This window comes from Heterodontus francisci, chromosome 1 (genome assembly GCF_036365525.1).
Source record: "Heterodontus francisci isolate sHetFra1 chromosome 1, sHetFra1.hap1, whole genome shotgun sequence".
Taxonomy (NCBI): domain Eukaryota; kingdom Metazoa; phylum Chordata; class Chondrichthyes; order Heterodontiformes; family Heterodontidae; genus Heterodontus; species Heterodontus francisci.
Genome location: NC_090371.1, coordinates 129,016,425 through 129,035,262, shown reverse-complemented (window position 1 = coordinate 129,035,262; position 18,838 = coordinate 129,016,425). Strand labels below are relative to the sequence as shown.

At 43.6% G+C, this 18,838-nt stretch overlaps 1 protein-coding gene across 1 annotated transcript in view; it reads left to right on the top strand.

Moving 5' to 3' along the window:
* The window catches only part of gabrb1 (gamma-aminobutyric acid type A receptor subunit beta1), a 458,334-nt gene that overhangs the window by 287,251 nt on the left and 152,245 nt on the right, over window positions 1-18,838 (top strand). The gene's annotated exons all lie outside the window — the stretch shown is intronic.

Here is an 18,838-nt window from a genome sequence, read left to right as displayed (position 1 = left end):
TTGTCTGCCACCACCTCATGTGACACCCTGAGCCTCCTCAGACACTGGTATTCAGACATGTTGAGGAAGCTTATCCTCTGTCGGTGGACTTTGTGTGCCGGGTATGGGCTCCTGCTAGCTGCACCTCTCTACTGCTCCCCACTCTCCTGTGCAGCAGTAGGTCTGTGAGTAGCAGCTGTTGCTGGTTGTCTTGGTCCTCATCTGAAATCCAATCTAAAGCAGCAAAAGCAGCACCCACACTGATCTGATATATCAGTGCTCCAAAATGCAGGTCGGATCTTCAAAACTCCAAAATGAGTTGAAGAAACCACCAAATACTCTCAGAACAAATACTGTGTAGAAACCATATCCCACAAGCAGGTTAGAAAGTATCTGTGAGTGCTCAGTACTTGTTGGCATTTTTCCCTGACATAGCTTCAGCCCCCTCAATTGCAGATAAGTTCTTGCTTTCACTGGCAAGTTCCTGGAAGCCTGGAAAACCCAAAGTAAAAGTTGAAAATTCATGTTAATATCACTCTAATTGGGTAATTAGCATATGTTAAGTGGCAACCTGCCTCTCTCGAGGGGGTTACACACAAGAAGCCCAACACGCTTCAGTACAACCTAGAAGTTGGCAGGTTGGAGCCGGCTTCCCAATACATTTTCAATTTCACAGGTTTTAACTACATGACCAAGACCATTGCAGCAGGGAATTGGAGGGCACCACCTGACCGGTTTTTTAAATGTCCTGCTACTACTTCCTTAATAATGGATTCTAGCATTTTCCCAATGACAGATGTTAAGCTAACTGTGCTACAGTTTTCTGATTTCTGTCACTGCCACCCACCCCACCCCACCCCCACCCCCACCCCCACCAACCTTTCTGGAATAGAGATGTTACATTTGTGGTTTTCCAATGCACTAGGACCTTTCCAGTATCTAGGGAATTTTGGAAAATTATATCCAGTGCATCCACTATCTTTGCAACCACTTCTTTTAAGACCCTAGGATCCAGGCCATCAGGTCCAGGGGACTTGTCAACCTTTCGTCCCATTAATTTTCCTCGTATTTTTTCTATGGTGGTAATGATTGTTTTAAGTTCCTCTATCCCTTTTGCCTCTTCATTTTCTACTATTACTGGGATGCTTTTTGTGTCTCCTAATGTGAAGTCAGATACAAAATGCTTGTTCAAAATCCCTGCCATTTCCTTGCTTCCCATTGTCAATTAGCCAATCTCATCCTCTAAGGGACCAACACTTACTTTAGCTACTCTCTTCCTTTTTATATATTTGTAGAAGCTTTTACTGTCTGTTTTTATATTTCTTGCTAGTTTGCTCTCATACTCTAATTTATCCCTCTTTATTTTTTTTAGTCATCCTCTGCTGGTTTCTAAAATTTTCCCAATCTTCTGGCCTATCACTAGTCTTTGCAGCATTGTGCGCCTTTCTTTCCATTTGATACCATCCTTAACTTCCTTAGTTAGCCACGGATGTTGCATCCTTCTCATAGATTCTTGTTTTTTCGATGAAATATATCTTGTTTGAGAGTTATATCTCCTTAAATGTTTGCCAATGTCTCTCTACTGTCTTACCCTTCAATTTATTTTCCTAGTCCAATTTAGCCAATTCTGCCTTCATACCCTTGTAATTGCCTAGAGAATCGTTTACTATTAGGTCATTTATTAAACTTGTCTCATTTCACATCACCAGGTCTAAAACAGCCTGCTCCCGCGTTGGTTCCAGAATGCATTGTTCTGAGAAACTGTCCCGAATACACTCATCCTCCAGACTACCTTTTCCAATTTGATTAGTTCAACCTATATGAAGATTAAAATCACCTACAAGTATTGCAATACCTTTCCTACAAGCCCCCATTATTTCTTGATTTATACTCTGTTCTGCAATGTAGCTACTGTTAGGCAGGCTAAATACTATTCCCACCAGTGACTGCTTTCCTTTGCTATTTCTTATCTCCACCCAAACTGATTCTACATCTTGATCTTCTGAGCCAAGATAATTTCTCATGATCTCATCCTTCAGTAACAGAGCTACCCCATCCCTTTTCCTTTCAAAAACCCTTGAATATTTAGTTTCCAGCCTTGGTCACCTTGCAACCACATCTCTGCAGTGGCTATCATATCATAGCCATTTATTTCTATTTGTGCTATCAATTCATCCACCTTGTTAGGAATGCTGCAAGTATTTGGATAAAGAGCCCTTAATTCTGTCTTTTTACCATTTTCCCCTACTCTGAACTTATTTGCTGGTGCACCCATATGTTTCTACACTCTGTCCCTTCCTGAAACTCTGGTTATCCATATCACTACCCTGCACTATTGTCTTGTCCTTTCTCATTAACTTTCAAAATTTCTCCTCACCTGAACCCTTGACCCCACCCAATATTTAGTTTAAAGCCCTCTCTATAGCCCTAGTTATGCGATTCACCAGGACACTGGTTCCAGTACAGTTCAGGTGAATGCTTCCCAATGGTGCAGCTCCCTCTTTCCCCAGTACTGGTGTCAGTGCCCCAGGAATTGAAACCCATTTCTCCCATGTCAATCTTTGAGCCATGCATTCAAGTCTCTGATCTTATTTACTCTATGCCAATTTGCTCGAGGCTCAAGTAGTAATCCAGAGATTATTACCTTTGTGGCTCTGCTTTCTAATTTAGTCCCTAGCTTCTCATACTCCCTCAGCAGTACCTCTTTCTTAGTCCTATCTAAAGCGTGGGTATCCACATGGACCACAATAACTGGATCCTTCCCCTCCCACTCCAAGTTCCTCTCCAGCCCCAAGGAGATGTCCTTAACCCTGACACAGGCAACACAGCCTTCGGGACTCATGTTCTCAACTGCAGAGAACAGCATCTATCCCCCTAACTGTACTGTCTCCAACTATTACATTCCTTTTTAGTCCCCCACTTGAATGGCTCCCTATTCCATAGTGCTGTGGTCAGTTTGCTCATCCTCTCTGTAGTACCTGCTCTCATCCACACAAGCTACAAGAACCTCAACCCTGTTGGACAAGTGCACAGGCTGAGGTTCATCCAATGCTACCTTCTGGATCCCCAAACCCACCCAACTCATAGTCACACAACTCCTCACTCTGAGAACAGACCAAGTCTGAAGTACCTAGCCTAAACGGTGTGACTGCCTCCTGGAACAAAGTGTCCAGGTAACTTTCTTCCTCCCTGATGCATCGCAGTGTCTGAATCTCAGACTCCAGCTCATCAACTCTGATCCGAAGCTCCTCATGCTGCAGATACTTACTGCAGATGTGGTTGCTGTGGATCACACTGGTGTTCCCCAGCTCCCACATGCTACAGCTGCAGCACATCACCTTTATTGTGTTTTATTTAACTAATTAGGTTTCAAGTTTAGAAGTACAACTGATAATTTGAAGTTATATTAAGTAGTTTAACTAGTTAAGCTACAAATTTATTACAATACTTATATCTCCCCAGAACCAGTTGAATCACTGCCCCAGTTTAGAAAGAAAATAAGATCTTAAAACTCACCAATCACCTACCTACTCACCTAATTAATGCCTCTAGGCTTCAGCGCTCAGGTGTCACTGTCTCCAGCTCCCTCTCTTGGATCACTGCTTGCTCTGTAAAAGACCAGAACAGCACCTCCTTCCTCACTGTACCGAATTCCCGAGTTAAGCACTCTGTCTCGAACTACGTGCTACTTACCATCCTATATCAAATTTTATGATATGATTGTAGTGGCTGTCCAACCATAACTCTGTTTGAGATAGTACAGGATTAGTAGTCTGATAACAAATGCGACAATCACTTTTTTTCACAATCACAACGTATTACTTGATGGACTGTGATGTTAAATAATGTGACAAAAAATGACATATCCATCAGTAAATTATTGGCAATAAGATTCTGCCATTACAAAAATAGCAACAAGCATTTATTAACGAATTCATTAAAAAGTCTTAAGCAGGAAAACTTGCTCATTTCGTGTCCATAAATACATACTAAATTTCTGGCATGGATTAAGGATTGGTTAACATGCAGAAAGCAGAGAGTAGGAATAAACGGATCATGCACAGGTTAGCAGGCTGTGACTAGTGGGGTACCGCAGGGATCAGTGCTTGGGCCCCAGCTGTTCACAATATATATCAATGATTTGGATGTGGGGACGAAATGTAATATTTCCAAGTTCACGGATGGCACAAAACGAGGTGGGAATGTGTTGTGAGGAAGATGTAAAGCAGCTTCAAGGGGATTTGGACAGACTTTGTGAGTGGGCAAGAACGTGGCAGATGGAATATAATGTGGAAAAATGTGAGGTTATCCACTTTGGTAGGAGGAATAGATGTGCAGAGTATTTCTTAAATGGTAAGAGATTAGAAAGTGCAAATGTACAAAGGGACCTGGGTGTCCATGTCAATATGTCACTGAAAGCTAACATGCAGGTGCAGCAAGCAATTAGGAAGGCTAATGGTATATTAGCCTTTATCACAAGAGGTTTTGAGTACAGGAGTAGTGAAGTCTTGCTTCAATTGTATAGAACGTGGGTTAGACTGCACTTGGACTACTGTGTGCAGTTTTGGTCCCTTTACCTTAGGAAGGATATTATTGCCATAGAGGGAGTGCAATGAAGATTCACCAGACTTGTACTCGGGATGGAGGGACTGTCCTCTGAAGAGAGATTGGGAAACTGGGCCTGTATTCTCGAGAGTTTCAAAGAATGAGAGGTGATCTCATTGAAACCTACAAAATGCTTAAAGGGATAGACAGGGTAGATGCAGCTAAGATGTTTCCCCGGGCTGGGGAGTCTAGAACCGGGGGACACAATTTCAAAATAAGAGGGAAGCCATTTAGGACAGAGTTCAAGAGAAATTTCTTTACTCAGAAGGTTGTGAATCTTCGGAATTCTCTACCCTAGTGGGCTGTGGAAGCTTAGTCATTGAGTATATTTAAAGCAAAGATTTACAGAGTTCTAAATACAAATGATATAAGGAGATATGGGGATAGTGTGGAAAAAAGGCATTGAAGTGGATGATCAGCCATGATCATATTGAATGACGGGGCAGGCTCGATGGGCTGAATGGCCTACTCCTGCTCCTCTGTTCCTATGTTCCTAAATCCAAACCTGTGAATGTGCACCATGCCAAAAACCAACAGCAATAACTCTCCTTGTCAGAATGATAAGCTGCAGCTTCAAAGTCGCTGTGGTCTTCAGACAGATAGACCATTATAGTTTCCTATATTAAAGCCTGGAATATCTACTATCCTACTGTAAGAATCTACTTGTGTAGAATGAGTCAACTGACAATGTGACAAGGTGACCAGATTGCAGTAATATTTTATGAAGCCATTTATTTCTCCCTTTGACTGCTGGCTGTTCACCTACCTCCTTTCATGCTGCATCCTAACTGACAGCTTATGTTTAATTTCCTAAGTGTGCTCTTAGTGTTGGCTTCTCTTTATCTCTATGCAGTTGATGGCACGAAACCACCAGAAAAATCAATTCTTTTGTTTTTCTGCACAAAAATCCCGAGGGGATATTTCCTTAATTTTGCTTTATTTATATAAAAATAGTGAAGGTGCTTTGCCAATTGATATTTTAGTACTAAATTATACTTACAGATATTTCAATTCCTGTTCTGACTTTAACATTCTAGTTCTTGAATATCTGCTACCTGGAGATAAAAACACTATAAGATAATTATTCCAGCAGCCGTGCTACCTTAGAAAGTCAAGCAGGAGCTCCTGTTAAACAACTAATTAACTGTATTGCCCTCAGATGGTGATAAATCTAAAAGATTGTCTAAGTGACTCATTTGTTGATTGCTGAGGAATACTTGAATAATGTTATCCTGTTCAATGCCAAACTGTGCTATGCCCAGTTGCTAGGGTGTCTTTCGAGCATCCTTTGACAGCTACCTGTCATCGTGATGAGTACCACTGATGACTTCTCAATGACGTAGGTATTCCAGTCAAACACAAACTAACGACTGTCTCTGTCTCTGTCAATCATTATTTCACCAATGAAACCTCTTCAAATCGACTGGTCAGAAGTCATTTTATCATTGCCTTTTCCTTTATGGCCAACTTTTGTCTAGCACCCTTTCATAATGAGAAATCATTGCTGTGTTTCAGAAGTTTAATTAGGTGCTAGTATATAGAAACAATTTAAAAAAGGATCGATGTCTGCATCAGCTGGATTTAGTTTAATCAATTGTCAGCCAGGCTGCCAGAAGAAGGAAGATAATAGGGTAAATTTTACGAGGCCCTTGGCACCAGTAAAGCCTTGCATACAATCAGTGTGTATTGGGTAAGTGTGCGTGTACTTCCGAAGCTTATCTGATATGTACTAACTTCAATGCAAGGCCTTACAAAATATACCCAAATTCTTCATTGTTGAGGGAGAGAGAAACCTAATATTGTCCATCTCATCCTGTTTACATTGCTTTCGACTATCCACTGCTATAATGCAGTGTTGTCCAATAGGATTTCGATGCTCGCCAAACTTGTGGCGATCAGGTCACCATATTCGCCATATGATACGGCACAGTGGCGCAGTGGTTAGCACCGCAGCCTCACAGCTCCAGGGACCCGGGTTCGATTCCAGGTACTGCCTGTGTGGAGTTTGCAAGTTCTCCCTGTGTCTGCGTGGGTTTTCTCCGGGTGCTCCGGTTTCCTCCCACAAGCCAAAAGACTTGCAGGTTGATAGGTAAATTGGCCATTATAAATTGTCACTAGTATAGGTAGGTGATAGGGAAATATAGGGATAGGTGGGGATGTTTGGTAGGAATATGGGATTAGTGTAGGATTAGTATAAATGGGTGGTTGATGTTCGGCACAGACTCGGTGGGCCGAAGGGCCTGTTTCAGTGCTGTATCTCTAATCAAATCTAATCTAATCAAAACATATGCAATATTAATAAAGCAAATGCTCAATCTTTGAAAATAGGTTTGAGGTTTTAAACTGTCAGCTTCCAGGTCACTAGAAACCTGACAACTGGACTATATTCTGATAAACATAGCTGCAGTCTGACCAGTATGTGACTCCTGTTTAACAGCAATGTGGTTGATTCTTTCTTGCTCAATCTGGGAAGGAAGGCAAATAGCGGTTTAACAAGTGACACCCATACTCATACCCACCGCAGCAACTTTATGAGTGGTGGGTGTATTGGATAACACCACTATAATGTAATGGCCTACATGAATGGAAATTAGTTTGACTACCATAGTGTGGAGCTAGTAAGTGACCACTAGCACTGTATCAGCAATCATTTCCTAACCATTTGCCATGATGCTTTTAGCTTCAGGCAGTAATTTTTTAGTTGTTTGAAGGTGAAGAGAGGCTGATGGCCCCTAAAGGACCAATACCACCCACTTCAACCGTAGTCAATGGCATCCTTCATCGCCAGCCCTCTGACGTTGGGGGTCGTGGTGGGGGGGCCTTGAAAATCCTTCCGGGAGAGGCCCGCCATGGGCCTCGGCGCCGGGAAGGCTCTGCCGCATTTTACCGGCGGCGGCGAGGCCTCAGGATGGCCCCCCCACCACTTGGTGGCAGAGTCTTATTCTAAATATATTAACGCCATCACAATTAATGAATAAACACTTACCTGGTAGCGACGGCCATCCCATGCCGATATTCCAGCTGGTTGCTGGAAGTCCCATACCTGCGGATCTTCGTTTGGAGATCGGAGGCATGACACTGGTGGGGAGGGGGGAGGAGTGAATTTTTCAGGGCCAGGGGTGGGGGAGAGATGCAAAATGTAATGCGATTGGTTGCAGGTATGCTGGGGAGGGGTTTAGGGTCAAAGGGAATAAAGTTCGAGGGGGAAGGTCATGAGTGAAAACTCACTTTTTTGGGAGGATAGGAAAAAAAAATCAACGGATTATTCATTGGAGGGTGGGACAGGGGATTGGAAGTGTTAATAAAATTTTATTTCAATTTTGTAACAACCCTGTCTCTTTAAACATTTAAATGGCATTGAAGGGCTTGAAGCCATTTAAAAATGGCGCCAGTGCCTGCGTGGTGGCCCCGAACACCATTTCTGGGGATGGAATGGCGGCCCCCTCTACATCATCAGGGGCAGCCACTCCACCCCCTCCATTTAAATGAGCCTCCGCGCGAAATATCGCATCTGCGCCTGAAGGCCGCCGATTTCGAAGTGCGCTACCACAATTTGCAGTGCACTAATAAAATTCAGCCCAGAGACTGCAGATACAACAAGGTTCATGCAATCACCAGGATCACTTTTTGAGTGTACTATTCACATCTTGATTAGTGCTTCAGAAGTCTGGATACATTATAACAATATTAGGCAGGAACTAAAGAATTTAGATTGGGGACGGCTGTTTGAGGGTAAATCAACATCTGACATGTGGGAGTCTTTCAAACGTCAGTTGATTAGAATACAGGACCAGCATGTTCCTGTGAGGAAGAAGGATACGTTTGGCAAGTTTCGGGAACCTTGGATAACGCGGGATATTGTGAGCCTTGTCAAAAAGCAAAAGGAAGCATTCGTAAGGGCTGGAAGGCTAGGAACAGACCAATCCCTTGAGGAATATAAAGACAGTGGGAAGGAACTTAAGCAAGGAGTCAGGAGGGCTAAAAGGGGTTATGGGAAGTCATTGGCAAACAGGATTAAGGAAAATCCCAAGGCTTTTTATACGTATATAAAGAGCAAGAGGGTAACTAGGGAAAGGGTTGGCCCACTCAAGGACAGAGAAGGGAATCTATGTGTGGAGCCAGAGGAAATGGGCGAGGTACTAAATGAATACTTTGCATCAGTATTCAACAAGGAGAAGGACTTGTTGGATGATGAGCCTATGGAAGGGAATGTAGATAGTCTCAGTCATCTCATTATCAAAAAGGAGGAGGTGTTGGGTGTCTTGCAAAGCATTAAGGTAGATAAGTCCCCAGGGCCTGATGGGATCTACCCCAGAATCCTGAGGGAGGCAAGGGAAGAAATTGCTGGGGCCTTGACAGAAATCTTTGCATCCTCATTGGCTACAGGTGAGGTCCCAGAGGACTGGAGAATAGCCAATGTTGTTCCTTTGTTTAAGAAGGGTAGCAAGGATAATCCAGGAAATTATAGGCCAGTGAGCCTTACGTCAGTGGTAGGGAAATTATTAGAGAGGATTCTTCGGGACAGGATTTACTCCCGTTTGGAAACAAATGGACTTAGAACATAGAACATAGAACATTACAGCGCAGTACAGGCCCTTCAGCCCTCGATGTTGCGCTGACCTGTGAAACCATCTGACCTACACTATTCCATTTTCATCCATATGTCTATCCAATGACCACTTAAATGCCCTTAAAGTTGGCGAGTCTACTACTGTTGCAGGCAGGGCGTTCCACGCCCCTACTACTCTCTGTGTAAAGAAACTACCTCTGACATCTGTCCTATATCTATCACCCCTCAACTTAAAGCTATGTCCCCTTGTGTTTGCCATCACCATCCGAGGAAAAAGGCTCTCACTATCCACCCTGTCCAACCCCCTGATTATCTTATATGTCTCTATTAAGTCACCTCTTCTACTCCTTCTCTCTAACGAAAACAACCTCAAGTCCCTCAGCCTTTCCTCGTAAGACCTTCCCTCCATACCAGGCAACATCCTAGTAAATCTCCTCTGCACCTTTTCCAAAGCTTCCACATCCTTCCTAGAATGCGGTGACCAGAACTGCACGCAATACTCCAGGTGCGGCCGCACCAGAGTTCTGTACAGCTGCAGCATGACCTCGTGGCTCCTAAACTCGATACCCCTACTAATAAAAGCTAACACACCATATGCCTTCTTAACAGCTCTATTAACCTGGGTGGCAACTTTCAGGGATTTATGTACCTGGACACCAAGATCTCTCTGCTCATCTACACTACCAAGAATCTTCCCATTAGCCCAGTATTCTGCAATCCTGTTACTCCTTCCGAAGTGAATCACGTCACACTTTTCCGCATTAAACTCCATTTGCCATCTCTCAGCCCAGCTCTGCAGCCTATCTATGTCCCTCTGTAACCTACAACATCCTTCGGCACTATCCACAACTCCACCGACCTTCGTGTCATCCGCAAATTTACTAACCCACCCTTCTACACCCTCATCCAGGTCATTTATAAAAATGACAAACAGCAGTGGCCCCATAACAGATCCTTGCGGTACACCACTAGAAACTATACTCCAGGATGAACATTTACCATCAACCACCACCCTCTGTCTTCTTTCAGCTAGCTATTATTAGCGAGAGGCAGCATGGTTTTGTAAAAGGGAGGTCGTGTCTCACTAACTTAATTGAGTTTTTTGAGGAAGTGACGAAGATGATTGATGAAGGAAGGGCAGTGGATGTTATCTATATGGACTTCAGTAAAGCCTTTGACAAGGTCCCTCATGGCAGACTGATACAAAAGGTGAAGTCACATGGGATCAGAGTGGAGCTGGCAAGATGGATACAGAACTGGTTCTGTCATAGAAGACAGAGGGTAGCAGTGGAAGGGTGCTTTTCTGAATGGAGGGACGTGACTAGTGGTGTTCCGCAGGGATCAGTGCTGGGACCTTTGCTGTTTGTAGTATATATAAATGATTTGGAGGAAAATGTAGCTGGTCTGATTAGTAAGTTTGCGGACGACACAAAGGTTGGTGGAGTTGCGGACAGTGATGAGGATTGTCAGAGGATACAGCAGGATATAGATCGGTTGGAGACTTGGGCGGAGAAATGGCAGATGGAGTTTAATCTGGACAAATGTGAGGTAATGTATTTTGGAAGGTCTAATGCAGGTGGAAAGTATACAGTAAATGGCAGAACCCTTAGGAGTATTGACAGGCAGAGAGATCTGGGCGTACAGGTCCACAGGTCACTGAAAGTGGCAACGCAGGTGGATAAGGTAGTCAAGAAGGCATATGGCATTCTTGCCTTCATCGGTTGGGGCATAGAGTATAAAAATAGGCAAGTCATGTTGCAGCTGTACAGAACTTTAGTTAGGCCACACTTAGAATATTGCGTGCAATTCTGGTCGTCACACTACCAGAAGGACGTGGAGGCTTTGGAGAGGGTACAGAAGAGGTTTACCAGGATGTTGCCTGGTCTGGAGGGCATTAGCTATGAGGAGAGGTTGGATAAACTCGGATTGTTTTCACTGGAACGACGGAGGTGGAGGGGCGACATGATAGAGGTTTACAAAGTTATAAGCGGCATGGACAGAGTGGATAGTCAGAAGCTTTTTCCCAGGGTGGAAGATTCAGTTACTAGGGGACATTGGTTTAAGGTGAGAGGGGCAAAGTTTAGAGGGGATGTGCGAGGCAAGTTCTTTACACAGAGGGTGGTGAGTGCCTGGAACTTGTTGCCGGGGGAGGTGGTGAAAGCAGGTACCATAGAGACGTTTAAGAGGCATCTTGACAAATACATGAATAGGATGGGAATAGAGGGATATGGACCCCGGAAGTGCAGAAGGTTTTAGTTTAGGCAAGCATCAAGATCGGCGCAGGCTTGGAGGGCCGAATGGCCTGTTCCTGTGCTGTACTGTTCTTTGTTCTTTGTTCTTTTGTTCTTTATTATAATGTAGCCCCTGCCCCAGCATGTCCACGATCATCATCTTCTGCTGCACTTTCATTACTTTGCTATACAATTTCAAATACGCTAGTTCTGCGGTTGACCAGAACAGACCAGCCTTGGGATTGGGCACATAATCACTCTTGTAAAAGCTTCAGTGACAAGAAAATTGAAGGATTTTGTAATTGCATGAGTTACATTATATTAACATACATTATATGTGAGCATCCTAATTAGCAGTAACTGAATATTATATGTGTCCATTATTGATTGTAATTTAAAATGGTGAGAGTTAGAATCTTAACATATTCAAGGGAGGAGAAATTGTGGAAAACATGGTTGTGATGTTCCTCTGTAGTCCAATAGCAACTGTTAATTAGGAACATTCAAGTTTATGAAGGATGCAAAGCAATATTGCGATATTGCAAAAATCATACCATTTGAAATACAATTGTCCTTTAAATGCATGACAGAACTATTGTGTAATGAAGCTCATACAGAGATAATAATCATAAAATCATGGAGTGGTTACAGCATAGAAGGAGGCCATTTGGCCCATTGTGTCCATGCTGGCTCTCTGCAAGAGCAACTCAGCTAGTCCTATTTCCCCATAGCCTTGCAAATGTTTTCTCTTCAGATAATTATCCAATACTCTTTTGAAAGCCATGATTGAATCTGCCTCCACCACACACTCAGGCAGTGCATTTCAGACCCTAACTACTTGCTGCATAAAAAAGATTTTCCTCATATCACCTTTGGTTCTTTTGCCATTCGCCTTAAATCAGTATTCTCTGGTTCTTGACCGTTCCACCAATGGGAACAGTTTCTATCTATTCTTTCCAGACCCCTCATGATTTTGAATACTTCTATCAAATCTCCTCTCAACCTTCTCTTCTGTCAGGAGAATGGCCCAGCTGCACCAATCTATCCACGTAACTGAAGTCCTTCATCCCTGAAACCATCTCATAAATCTTTTCTTCACATCCTTCCTAAAGCGTGCTGCCCAGAATTGGACACAATATTCCAGTTGAGGCCGAATCAGAGTTTTATAAAGGTTCATCATAGCCTCCTTCCTTTTGTACTCTTTACCTCTCTTAATGATGCCTGGGATCTCGTGTGCCTTCTTAGCTGCTTTCTTAACCTGTCCTGCCACTTTCAAATATTTGTGCACATGTACCCCCGGGTTGCTCTCTTCCTGAACCCCCTTAACAATAGTATCCTTTATTTTAATTTGCCTTTCCTTGTCCTTCATCCCAAAATGTATCACTTCACACTTCTCGGCATTAAATTTCATCTGCCATGTGTATGCCCATTCCTCCAGCCTGTCTTTGTCGTCTTGAAGTCTATCTCTATCCTACCCCCGTTCACAATATTACCAGTGGTTAAAGTCACAGAATAGTCTCCTGACCTGAGGGTGGAGCAGAGCTGAAACTCTTCAATGTTATGAACTGGTAAAAATATTATGACTTCCAGTAGAATATGTATGAAATATTACCAGGTAGCAGTGAATTACATGGGTACTTAAGAAATGTCAACCCATAAGTTAGGTCATAAATTGAAACTGATATTAAGTTATAAGCCCTAAAGGTCTATTCTCATAAAGGGACTAACCCCTGCAATTCACTGCTCGTGTCATGTACTTTTCATTCTATGTTTCTGGCTTATTTTATGCACAAAGAATTGCATTTAGTTTAGAAAAGAACTGAGTTTAGTTTATCCTTGAACAGCAAAATGGCACTTGAGTGCCATTATATGAATTTGGATGGAACCTGGAGGGGCAGGCAACAATTTCAATTTTAGTTTATGGTTTCCACTGAAGCATAATTTTTGAGCAAATTGGCCTTTTACCTCCATTTGGAATTTTGTGTTTGAAGTACACATGAAGTTTTACCAATTTCAAAGACAGCTTGACTAAGTCAATAGCTGTCTTGCTACTGAGCCAGAAGATTGCGGGCTTGAGTCCCATACCAGGACTTTGTGTATATCATCTCGGTTGAAACATTCCTGCAGTATTAAGGTAGTGCTATATCGTTGGAGGTGTTGTCTTTCATATGTGATATTAAAGATCCCATGGTAAAATCCAGCCCCTCAGCATCATGGATCGTGGCGGGGAGGCCCGTAAAATGCTTGTGGAATCGGCCTGCCACAGCCCACGACACTGAGAAGGCCCCGCTGGATATTAGCAGCGAGGCCTCGGTGCAGTCCCCCCACCACCGCCAAGCGGCAGGGTCTTCATTAAAATATTTGAATAAGGGTAATAAAAATGCTAATTAATTTACCTGCTCCTGGCGGCTGGCAGCCGCAAATCGCACGCCTTCGGAACTCAGTACAGAGTTCTGAGGCGAGATGCTAGTCGGGAGGGGGGAGGAGTCAAATTATTAAGGTGGGGTGGGAGCGAGAAAAATCTTTTTCATTGGCTGTGGGGATGGTGGGAAGGTGTTTAGGGTCAAAAGGAATAAAGTTCTGGGGGGAAAGGTCGTTACTGATAACTAATTTTTTGGGGGGGGATAGGCCAAAAAACTATTTATGCATTCGGGGGTGGGAGAGGGGATTGCAGGTGTGGAAAAATCTTTAGTTAAATTTTTATAGAAATGGCACCTTTAAAAATTTAAATTTCTCCTGAAGGGCTTGAGGCCCTTTGAAAATGGCAGCGGACGCCGTTGCTGGGGACGCGGCGGCCGCCCCCTCTACGACATCAGGGGCAGCCGCTCCACCCCCCTCATTTAAATGAGCCCCACGCATAATATCACAGGGGCTCTGCGGCTGCGCACTGATAAAATTTAGCCCAAAGTGTCTGCAGAGTCCTGACCAACATTCCTCCCTCAACTAATCCCATTAAGTAAACAATGTCCAGAATTGTCTTGGAATTCTGACACTGCAATGCCATAGTTTTGCCAGAAATGTGATGGAAACCCCTTTTACATGAATAAATAGGATTACTGCCCTACTTGCAATGAAGTTACAGTCGCCCAAAGTCTGAGAAAATTCTGATCAAATAATTGATTATTCATATCATTACTGTTTGTGGCACCTTATGGTGCACAAAATGCCTGCTCCATAAAAACAATTACTACATCTTTAAGTGATGCATTCTGCAAAGTATTTTGAGATGTCTCTAAGAGATAATGCTTTATATAAATGCAAATCTTTCTTTTTTAATACAAACTCTGGTAGGTATTAGAAAATAAGCTTGTTCAACATCAATGAGCTACTTGGTGTGTACACTTGGATTTAGGAGTAAGGCACATTCGACAATTTCAAGCTTTTTTGAAGCCAGAGCACATGCACAGTGGGCCTTGCACAAAATGTCCTGCATATGGCGGCCCCAGTAACTCTCCTAGAATAAACTATAATATCCATGGTGAACTCCCAGTTTGGATAGAGCTAAGATAGCTTTATCCCTAGTCAGTTCCACAACATATTGCTCCAAGAAAGTGTCCCAAAAACACTCTACAAACTCATCTTCGAGACCACTCTTGCCAATTTCATTGTCCCAGTCTATATGAAGATGAAAGTCCCCCACAATTATTATATTGCCTTTGTTACAAGCTCCAATAATTTCTTGTTTAATGCTCTGTCCAATAGTATAAGTACTGTTCGGGGACCTATAAATTACTCCCACCAGTGTCTTCTGGTTCTTGCTATTCCTGATTACCACCCATACTGATTCTACTTCATGACCTTCTGAGGCCAGATCTTTTCTTACTAATACATTGGGCGGCACAGTGGCGCAATGGTTAGCGCCACAGCCTCACAGCTCCAGGGACCCGGGTTCGATTCGGGTACTGCTTGTTTGCAAGTTCTCCCTGTGACCGCGTGGGTTTTCGCCAGGTGCTCCGGTTTCCTCCCACAGCCAAAGACTTGCAGGTGATAGGTAAATTGGCCATTGTAAATTGCCCCTAGTGTAGGTGGTAGGGAATATGGGATTACTGTAGGGTGAGTATAAATGGGTGGTTGTTGGTCGGCACAGACTTGGTGGGCCGAAGGGCCTGTTTCAGTGCTGTATCTCTAAATAAATGTCCTTATGTCATCCTTTATAATCAAAGCTACCCCTCCTCCTTTGCCATTCTGTCTGTCTTTCCAAAATATTGTGTACCCTGAAATATTTATTTCCCAGCCTTGATCACCTTGTAACCATGTCTCTGTAATGACAATTACATCTAAATCATTTACCTCTATTTGTGCCACTAGTTCATCTATCTTATTACAGATGCTTCGTGCATTCAGATAAAGCATCTTTAATTTCATTTTTCATTCTATTCCCTGCAATGACCTTATTCGCTGATGTATAATTTTTTGTTAAACTCTATGTCCCTTCCTGTCCCATTCTGCTTGCCTTTACTCACAATGCTATACTGTTCCAATGCCTCGATCTTTCTCTTTGGATTTCTAAATCTCCCTTCACCCGGCCCCTCCCATCTCCACCCCCCCCCCCCCAACCCCCACCCTCAACATTATTTCATGACCTCTAGCCTTATCTGCTGACAGACTCTTAAGTTTGTACACTCTGTCCCTTCCTGCCACGCTCTGATTATCATTACCCTTATTGCTTTCTTGTCTCTCTTTAAATTATCACAACTTCCCTCACTTGATCCCTCACCCCCACTATTTAGTTTAAAGCCCTCTCTATGGTCCTAGTTATACAACTCGCTAGAATACTGATTCCAGCACAGTTAAGGTGAAGACCATCCCAACGGTACAGCTCCCATTTTCCCCAGTACTGATGCCAGTGCCCCATGAATTGAAATCTATTTCTCCCACACCAATCTTTGAGCCACGCCTTTAACTTTAATCTTATTTATCCTACACCAATTTGTTTGTGGCTCAGGTAATAACCCAGAGATTATTACCTTTGAGGTTCTACTTTTTAATTTATTCCCTACCTGCTCATACTCCCTGTGCATAACCTCTTTCCTATTCCTATCTATGTCATTGGTAACTGGATCCTTCCCCTCCCCCTACAATTCCAACCAGCTCTGGGCAGATGTCCCAAACCCTGGCACTGGGCAGGCAACACAGCCTTCTGGACTGTCGCTCTTGGCTGCAGAGAACGGTGTCTATCCCCCTGACTATACTATCTCCTACCACCACTATATTCCTATTTACTCCACCTGCTTAAATGGCTTCCTGTACCACGGTGCCATGGTCAGTTCACTCATACACCCTGCAACCCTCGCTTTCATCCATACAAGCTGAATTAACCTCAAACCTGTTGGACAATTGCAAGGGCTGAGGCTCCTCCACTTCTGTCTTCTCAATCCCCTTACCTGCCTTACTCACAGTCATATCCTCCTGTCCCTGACCACTGATCAAATCAGAAGACCCTGTCTATAGGGTGTGACTCCCTTCTGGAACAAAGTGTCCAGGTAGCTTTCTTTCTCCCTGATGCATTGCAGTGTTGGTAGTTCAGCCTCCAGCTCATCAACTCTGAGCCGAAGCTCCTCGAGCCGTAGACACTTAGTGCAGACGTGGTTGCCATGGATCACATTGGTGTCCACAAGCTCCCACAGACTGAAGCTACAACACATCACCTGCCCTGCCATCCTTATTGTGTTTTAATTAACTAATTAATTATTTTTTTAATTAATTATTTAATTAATGCCTCTCCTCACCACCACTTATTAATTTAAACCTTGGTAAACCATCAACATGCAAAACACTCAAAAAACTTCACAATTATTTCATAACTTCACAATAAAATTGCAGCACAATAGAGTGTACCTTCTAATTGCAACTTAATGTTGAAATTTCTATCACACATATCCATCAAGGTGTACCAGAAAGCAGTCTTCAAAGAAAATTTAAATGCATGGTGCAAGCTCATTGAGTCAAGTATACATTGGGGTACAAGGTGGACACTTGAATTTCACTGCGCTTATCTTCAGATTTCCAACATATTAATACAGCTTCTCGGGAAACCCATTCAGGAGGGAGTGAATGTTGAAGGTAGTGGAAGGGGTGCCAATCAAGCGGGCTGTTTTCTCCTAGATGGTGTCAAACATCTTGAGTGTTGTTGGAGCTGCACCCATCCAGGCAAGTGGAGAGTATTCCATCACACTCCTGACTTGTGCCTTGTAGCTGTTGGACAGGCATTAGGGAGACAGGAGGTGAGTTACTAGCCACAGACATCCCAACCTCTGACCTGCTCATGTAGCCACAGTATTTATGTGGCTGGTCCAGTTCAGTTTCTGGTCAATGGTAACCACAAGGATGTTGATAGTGGGAGATTCAGCGATGGCAATGCCATTGAACATCAAGGGGAGATGGTTAGATTCTCTCTTGTTGGAGATGGTCATTGCCTGGCACTTGTGTAGCGCAAATGTTACTTGCCACTTATCAGCCCAAGCCTGGATGGTGTCCAGGCCTTGTTGCATCTGGACATGGGCTGCTTCAGTATCTGAGCAGTTGCGAATAGTGCTGAACATTGTGCAATCATCAGCGAACATCCCCACTTCTGACCTCATGATGGAGGAAAGATCATTGATGAAGCAGCTGAAGATGGTTGGGCCTGGGACACTACCCTGAGGAACTTCTACAGTGATGACCTGAGACTGAGACCGCTCTCTGTAGCTGTGTGTCCTTCGGGATTACTGAGAGCTGCATGAAAGAACACAAACATTTAGGGTTTAGGGGCTTCACATCTCCTCATCTCAATCATGCTCCATATGTTGAGTGGTGGCCACATAAGCGTGATGCCTGTTTGGTCATCCAGATGCACCTTTGTGCCCCTGCACTCATTCACCCACTCTCTTGCATTGATACTCCTGTTTCTCCATCAACAATCGGTCAGCCAGCCAGTTGCAGAGGTCAGAGTACAAAAGTCTGGGAGGCCTCCACCAGTCCTGGCCCTTTCTTTATTGTTGTGTGCCCATTTCTTCTACAAGCGTAAGAATGAACACTGTTAGTCTCTCCATAAAAACTAGCACAACATTTAGGTTGGTGGCAGCCCTTTGTCCGATATTGGGGTTTCTGTCCTGGTGGAGGGGGGCAGGGGTTTTCTGACCTGGTGGAGGGGAGCAGGAGTTTTCTGTCCTGCTGGAAGGGGCAGGGGTTTTCTGTCTGAGAAACATAGTAAATAGCAGCAGGAGTAGGCCATTCAGCCCTTAGAGCCTGTTCCGCTATTCATTATGATCATGGATGATCATCCAAATCAGTTGCCTGTTCCGGCTTTCGCCCCATACCCTTTGATCCCTTTAGACCCAAGAGCTATATCTAACTCCTTCTTGAAACATACAATGTTTTGGCCTCAACTGCTTTCTGTGGCAGCGAATTCCACAGGCTGACCACTCTCTAGGTGAAGAAATTTCTCCTCATCTCAGTCCTGAAAGGTTTACCC